The sequence below is a fragment of the Triticum dicoccoides genome, chromosome 3B (genome assembly GCF_002162155.2).
Source record: "Triticum dicoccoides isolate Atlit2015 ecotype Zavitan chromosome 3B, WEW_v2.0, whole genome shotgun sequence".
Lineage (NCBI taxonomy): Eukaryota > Viridiplantae > Streptophyta > Magnoliopsida > Poales > Poaceae > Triticum > Triticum dicoccoides.
Genome location: NC_041385.1, coordinates 389281536 through 389289073, shown reverse-complemented (window position 1 = coordinate 389289073; position 7538 = coordinate 389281536). Strand labels below are relative to the sequence as shown.

General features: G+C 43.7%; 1 pseudogene; it reads right to left on the bottom strand.

Moving 5' to 3' along the window:
- Positions 1-4602: 4602 nt before the first annotated feature.
- On the bottom strand, positions 4603-7119 carry LOC119279549 (annotated as a pseudogene).
- Between the last annotated feature and the right edge of the window lie 419 nt (positions 7120-7538).

The following is a 7538-nucleotide window of genomic DNA, read 5'->3' as shown; positions in this document are numbered from 1 at the left end:
AGTGTTCTTCAGAATGACTGGGCGTAAAGGGCACGTAGGCGGTGAATCGGGTTGAAAGTGAAAGTCGCCAAAAAGTGGTGGAATGCTCTCGAAACCAATTCACTTGAGTGAGATAGAGGAGAGTGGAATTTTGTGTGTAGGGGTGAAATCCGTAGATCTACAAAGGAACGCCAAAAGCGAAGGTAGCTCTCTAGGTCCCTACCGACGCTGGGGAGCGAAAGCATGGGCAGCGAACAGGATTAGATACCCTGGTAGTCCATGCCGTAAACGATGAGCGTTCGCCCTTGGTCTACATAGATCAGGGGCCCAGCTAACACATGAAACACTCCGCCTGGGAAGTACGGTCGCAAGACCGAAACTCAAATGAATTGACGGGGGCCTACACAAGCGGTGGAGCATGTGGTTTAATTCGATACAACACGCAAAACCTTACCAGCCCTTGACATATGAACAACAAAACCTGTCCTTCACAGGATGGTACTGACTTTCATACAGGTGCTGCATGGCTGTCGTCAGCTCGTGTCGTGAGATGTTTGGTCAAGTCCTATAACAAGCAAAACCCTCGTTTTGTGTTGCTGAGACATGCGCCTAAGGAGAAATTGCCACCGAGTGACGTGCCAGCGCTACTACTTGATTGAGTGCCACCACGTAGCTGTGCTTTCAGCAAGAATTTCACCATTGGGAGCCGGTGCCTTTCGAAGCACTTTCACGTTTGAACCGAAGTCGTCTTGCCCAAGACCCATAGAGACCTACCTATAGTGACGTCAAAGTACCAGTGAGCATGGAGGTTTGGTTGAAATTGGTTACGACGACGTCGAGTTGGTGGCAGAGGAAGACTCGGCATGAAGGCCATAAAATGGTGTGGAACGTAGTGGTAATAGTACGCGCCCCGCTCCAAAACAAAGAAAAAGGTGCGTGCCGCACTCACGAGGGACTGCGAGTGAGATAGTGGAGGAAGGTGGGGATGACGTCAAGTCCGCATGGCCCTTATGGGCTGGGCCACACACGTGCTACAATAGCAATGACAATGGGAAGCAAGGCTGTAAGGCAGAGCGAATCCGGAAAGATTGCCTCAGTTCGGATTGTTCTCTGCAACTCGGGAACATGAAGTTGAAATCGCTAGTAATCGCGGATCATCACGCCGCTGTGAATATGTACCCAGGCCCTGTACACACCACCCGTCACACCCTGGGAGTTGGTTTCGCCCGAAGCATCGGACCAATGATCACCCGTCACTTTTGTGTACCACTAGTGCCATAAAGGCCTTTGGTGGTCTTATTGGCGCATACCATGGTGGGGTCTTCGACTGGGGTGAAGTCGTAACAAGGTAGCCGTAGGGGAACCTATGGCTGGATTGAATCCTTCACGATGGAAATGCCCTCGCCTACTTGACAAAACTAAGGACCTCAACGGTATAAACATGTAGATTTTCTACTTTTCCATTTTCCTTCTTGTTTGTCAATCGCCAATCAAGACAAACCGGGCACTACGATGAGACGTGAAAACACCCGATCCCATTCTGACCTTGATATATATGTGGAATCGTCTTGCACCATATGTACTAAAATTGTTCAGGAGACATGGTCAGAGCCCGGAGAAAGAGCAAGAAAACTAAAGAAACCGTTAGCGCATTGGACTCGAAATTCAAATTGTGCTAGCTGACAAAGAAAAAACAGAACATAATAGAGAAATATTGGTTCTGACTGGTTGGTAAAAGGACACTAAATCCTTTGAGTGGTTCGATTCCACAACAGAACAAAGAATGAAATGAATGAATGAAAGCCATGACCATGCCTCCAATAGGAAGATCGAGGAACCGGTGCTAGCGCTCCTAGTTCATGGGATCCTAACGCGATGGGGAGATTAGATATTATTCTTTCGTAAGTCCATCCAATGGAGATAGGTTGTGGAGAAAGAAAGGAGAAAACTAAAGAGAAAGATGGACAGTAGATTGACAGTATCCGAATCAAATAAGAAACATACGTAGCTATTTCATCAAATCCCGATTGTGTGGGTGTGAAGTGGAAAAATCCCGTTCTGGCTGGCAGCGGGCATAGGACTGAAAATCCTCTTTCGCCGGGCCTTTCGGACTCGAAATCCAAACGGAGAGAGTGGTTCAAATCCACCTAAGAACAAACAATGAAAAATGCGTCGAGCAGGTGCAAGCTCGAGGAGCTATGAAGGATGGAAGAAAGCTTGGCCGTTTTTTCACTGAACTACTCGAACTTTTTGTTCGAAAAAGCGGAAATAGCTCAGTTCGAGAGAGGGTTGAGCTTCATCGGTTAGTGTGCACCAAAGGATGAGGTTTCTTTCCTGTCCTACAAATTGAAACCGTTCTAGCTTGATACTGCGATATCGTCAAATCATCCAACGGAGCATGGAAACCATTTTGGTGGTGGTAATGGCTCCAGTAGTTTTCTATGGAACCAGACCACTATGTTCATCTATATGATTATACCTTGCCACTTCACTAGACTTCAGGAACCATCCATTTGATCCCCACGGTCGTGACACCACTTTCTAAACAAAAGTTTCCAAAATCCAATGCGGAACCAAGTTGTAAGAGAAATTCATCATGGTAATTATTAGTCAAAAACCAAAGTGGAACGGAGAGAACGGAGAGTCAGTTACAATGACAAAATTATTGAGGAATCATGTTGAAAGAACAACAGTCTGTGTCATAAATATCGTATATAGAGATTTTTCATGTATCGTCGCTTTTGATTCAATTATGAAAGTACGCTGTACTGGACTTGCACCCCTCGTTACACAAAAGTGCAAGCATAGAAGCAGATGACTGGACCTTACCAACGTACTCAAAAAAGTATTCTATACTGGGGTCTGTGCTCTTGACAAGCATTGTTTCCAGTCTAGCTGTGTCAAATCGGGTGTGAGGTGTCCTTCTAGGTTCTGGCTGGTAGAGCAGATGACTGAAAATCCTCTTTAGTTTCATGCATGGGACTCTAAATCCCAATTGTGCTAGCTCTGTGGTTCAATTCCACAACAGAACGAACAATGAATGAATGTGGGCAGTCAACCAGGTAAGCCTGTGCCTAGGAAAGAAAGGACTTGGGAGGGATTGAGAGAAGCTTTCACAATGGAAAATGAAAAAAAGCATATTGTTCTTAGAAATTGTGGAATTTTACTCAGTTAGAGCTATGGTTTAGCATCAAGAGGGAAGTTTGTAAAAGCAACAGGAAGAATTGCTCAGATACCCGTGAGCATATATAACTTGGGTCATTTTATAAATGCTCTGGCTAAACATATTGATGGGAGAGGCGAAATTGTAGCTTCCGAATCTCGCTTAATTGAATCTCCTGCACCAAGTAGAATTTCCAGGCATTCCGTATATGAACCTCTTCAAATAGGGCTTATTGCTATCGATTCGATGAACAGACAGACTGGCAAAACAGCAGTATCCACAGATACAATTCTCAAGAAAAAAGGGCAAGGTGTAATATGTGTTTATGTAGCTATCAGTCAAAGAGCATCCTCCGTAGCTCAAGTAGTAACTACTTTCCATGAGGAGGGGGCCATGGAATTCACTACTGTAGTAGCTGAAATGGCGGATTCACCTGCTACATTACAATACCTCGCTCCTTATACGGGAGCAGCCCTGGCTGAGTATTTTATGTACCACAAATGGCATACTTTAATAATTTATGTTGACCTCTCCAAACAGGCACAAGCTTATCGCCAAATGTCCCTTCTATTAAGAAGACCTCCCGGCCATGAGGCTTATCCAGGGGATGTTTTTTATTTGCATTCACGCCTTTTAGAAAGAGCCACGAAATTAAATTCTCTTTTAGGCGAAGGAAGTATGACCGCTTTACCAATAGTTGAGACTCAATCTAGAGACGTTTCCGCCTATATTCCTACTAATGTAATCTCCATTACAGATGGAAAAATATTCTTATATGCGGATCTATTCCATGCCAGAATTCGACCCGCTATTAATGTGGGTATTTCTGTTTCCAGAGTAGGATCCGCGGCTCAAATTAATGCCATGAAACAAGTAGCTGGCAAATCCAAATTGGAACTAGCTCAATTCACAGAGTGACAAGTCTATCATTCACCTATGCTCTTGATAAAACAAGTCATAATAAATTGTCAAGGGGTTGACGATTAAGGGAATTGCTTAAATAATCCTAGGCAAATCCTCTCCCAGTGCAAGAGCAGATAGCTGTATTTATACCGGAACACGAGGATATCTTGATTCGTTAGAAATTGAACAGGTAAAGAAATAGTTCAATCACCCTAGAATCATCGAAATCCCCTCGAAATGGAGAGCAGCGCAAGTCTCACACTCTTTCTCTCATTCTCTATCCTCTGTCTTTTAGATTTTCCCCTTGTAGCTGATACAGTGAAATTTTATTATGTAAGGGAGCTGATCCATATGATTCAATGGTGAATTCTGATTTCCCCACAGACTGAACCAAAGGAGAAGAATAGAATAATTCACTGGTGCAGGCGGAGCTGCAAACCTTCGTAGAAAAGGGAGAAAACCTGGAAAAAATCTGGAAGTCTTGGCTGTATGAGAAATGCTCAAATAATTGAGATGCGTATTCAGATCCAAATGATCAAGAAAGGATCCCAGACTGCTCAAGATAATCTGCGCAGGATCAAATTCCAGTCTGATAAACTTGCAGCAGCAGGAGAACCTGTGACAGACAACGATCTTGTCTTGTACACACTTGGTGGATTAGGCAGAGACAGCCACTGATCAGATTCAGCTGACCTCAGAGGGGACTGAGATGGTGGAGAATAGCCACCAAGGAGAGTGGCAGAAGACATCATATCCAAGGACCAAGAGAGCTACAAAAAAGATGAAATGTAAGTCACCAGTCAAAGCCATGAGGAAGAGCTCAAGGATTCTGGACACTGGGCTGACCATCTAGGAGAAGGCGACACAGAGGGTATTACAAAAGAATCTGGAAGGTAATCCCTCTTGCTCCAAAAATGCTTTAGCTATCCTAAATGCTATCCCTAATACATATTATTATGAAATTGCTTCCAAAAAGTAATATTACACTAAAAGGATCCAATGAAGAACCGGGGGATAGCTTATATCCAGTCCTTCTCTATGAGTTGCCGAATAGACTTATTCACAGCCATACACTGTCTTATTTAAAAGAGTCCCCTGTCTCGTGAACGATCGAACTTGGTAAACTTTGAAATAATTGTTTAGATAGCATTAGCCGCTTTTCTTCCTTTTCTGTGCCAGTCTTTCAAGTTCTCACCCTCCCAGAAAACAAGGGAAAGTCTTCTTACTAGCTAGCTTTTATATCTCGCGAATAGGGAGTTAAGGAGTGTAACTATAACCTATTTGTCACAAAGTTCAATACACTCTAGAGGAGGTAAATGAATGGATACGGGTACGCCTGGTTGAAGCAGCCGCTACACTTCTATGGGTTGTTCCAACCTCTGCTAGTGGGTGGTTTTTCATTTCTACAACAGGTACTTGGTTCAAAAAAAGCTTATGAGTTGAGTCCGTCCTCAGCTACGGATTGGGGGCAGCATTCTCAGATTACTTGACTTGTTGCTAGCTTAGAGGAGATAAAAAATCCCGCTTTCATTTACCTTTAAGTCTGAGAGAAGTCGTTTTCTTTCTATTAAAAGATCACAAATCAGAGGGGTGATCAGTCCTCTTTCAATCCTTCATCTTCTTATGAGTAGCCGCCACAGGGGGTCCTCAGTCTGAATCCTCCACTAGCATTGGACCAATAATCAGTCTAGCTCTCGCTCTTACCCAATTTCCTTATCCTCTCAGGGCAAGGTCGGAGTAGTAGGAAAATATAGTTTCTTTTTTTGCATGCGGACCCGCTTGTCAGACTGAAGAAATTGAAGCTAAATTAAAATCTTAACCTACTTGCTTACAGGATCCTTAAGAAACTGTGGACTTTTGCACCTTTCTGTCTAGCTTGAGTTATCTTTTAGTTCTCTCGCCTCGACAAAGTGGATAGGAAAGAGTCTTGCTTCCATTCCACTAGCCAAGAATAAGGAGAGTGACTTTCTCTTTTGAACCTCTTAAGATGACCCGAAAAACAAGTGGTACACCCCTCAGAGATATAGGGACCGCCATGCTCGTCCACTTTCTTGATAAACGACTCAATGCATTTCTCTTCCTTCCGCTGAGACTGAGACATATCAAAAAGATCTATTACTAAACGGAGAATGGGATCATCCTGTGGTTACCGGATGATGGGAATAACTAAGCATAAATTCGGAAATGAGCACGAAATGTCTATAAATGAATTTTGTCATTATTCATTATTTCCGGTCTTTTCGTTGCATTCACATACAACAAGAAACAACCACCAGCGTTTGGTGCAGCACTTGCATTTTGGTGCATTCTTCTTCCTTTCCTTGGTCTTTCGTTCCGTCATATTCCAAATAACTTTTCTAATTACAACATATTAATCTCTAATGCACCTTTTTTTATCAAATCTCAGGGACATGGTCTAATCATGAGGGTAGTATTTTATCATGCTGTTGGATCCCAAGTTTTTATGGATTCCTTTTTTGTTACCAGGGTCGACCCCAAAGCCATAATGTCTCAAAACGAAGAGGTTGTAGAGAAACTTTGATTTTTTCCTTTGTCTCGAACTTCGTGAAGAACTCCATTCTATCTCTCCAACAAAAAAGTTGGGCTGCGCCCTAGTTGTACACTCCCTTCATTTGGAGAACCCTTGTTGATTCTGAACTTAGTTCGCAAAGTAAGCGTCCTTTTAACAGGCCAGCCCTTTTTAATGTGCCACTTGACCCTGTTTTGAAAGTGAGCTTTGCTCTTCTGGGCGCTGGGCGCTCCTGTGCTTTGCGAGAAGGAAAAAGGACTAATCTTTTGTTACATCTGGCACGAGATGAAAAAGAGAGAGCTTCATCTATCGATGAACAGCAGATTGACAGAGCTCTTGGCATTGCTTTGTTTTTCTCTCCTTTCCTATCAGTGAGTTCCGATCCTTTTGTTTGAATTTTTTTGTTCGTACCAAACCGCTTGCAGAATCAAATCCAGTTCCACAAGATCCTATATCAGCTATACATCCTCCTTGCATTTATGCCGGAGATGTCGCCAGTGCTATGGGCTTTGGGTTATGTAGATCAAAAATGATGAATGGGATTGTGGCACTCACTCGCCGCCAATGCAGAAGGATGCCGCCGAAAAGAATGGAACGCTACTTCGCTCTGCTGGATGCGTCGGAACCCATATAAGAAGCTCGCTCTTTACCCGATCATTCAAACATTTTGTGGGCGGCGCGCCTGCTCCATTGTTGTGTAGCAATAGAAGCCTGCTCATGCAGTTTCGGTGGCGCTTTTTCGCCTTCTCTTCACTTTGGACAGGAGCGCTAATGGACACGGGGAGGGAGCAGGCGAAGCGTGTCGTTCGTAATGGAAAGAAAGACACCACTACTTCGGCTCTTTGTTGGACCGCCGGCGCGAACACGGTGGTCTCTGACCAGGACCAGGAACCAATTCGAATTTGGATCTTGACATGTCGATTGTTTTCCTAAATTCAAATAAAATAGCAAAAACACCAAAAT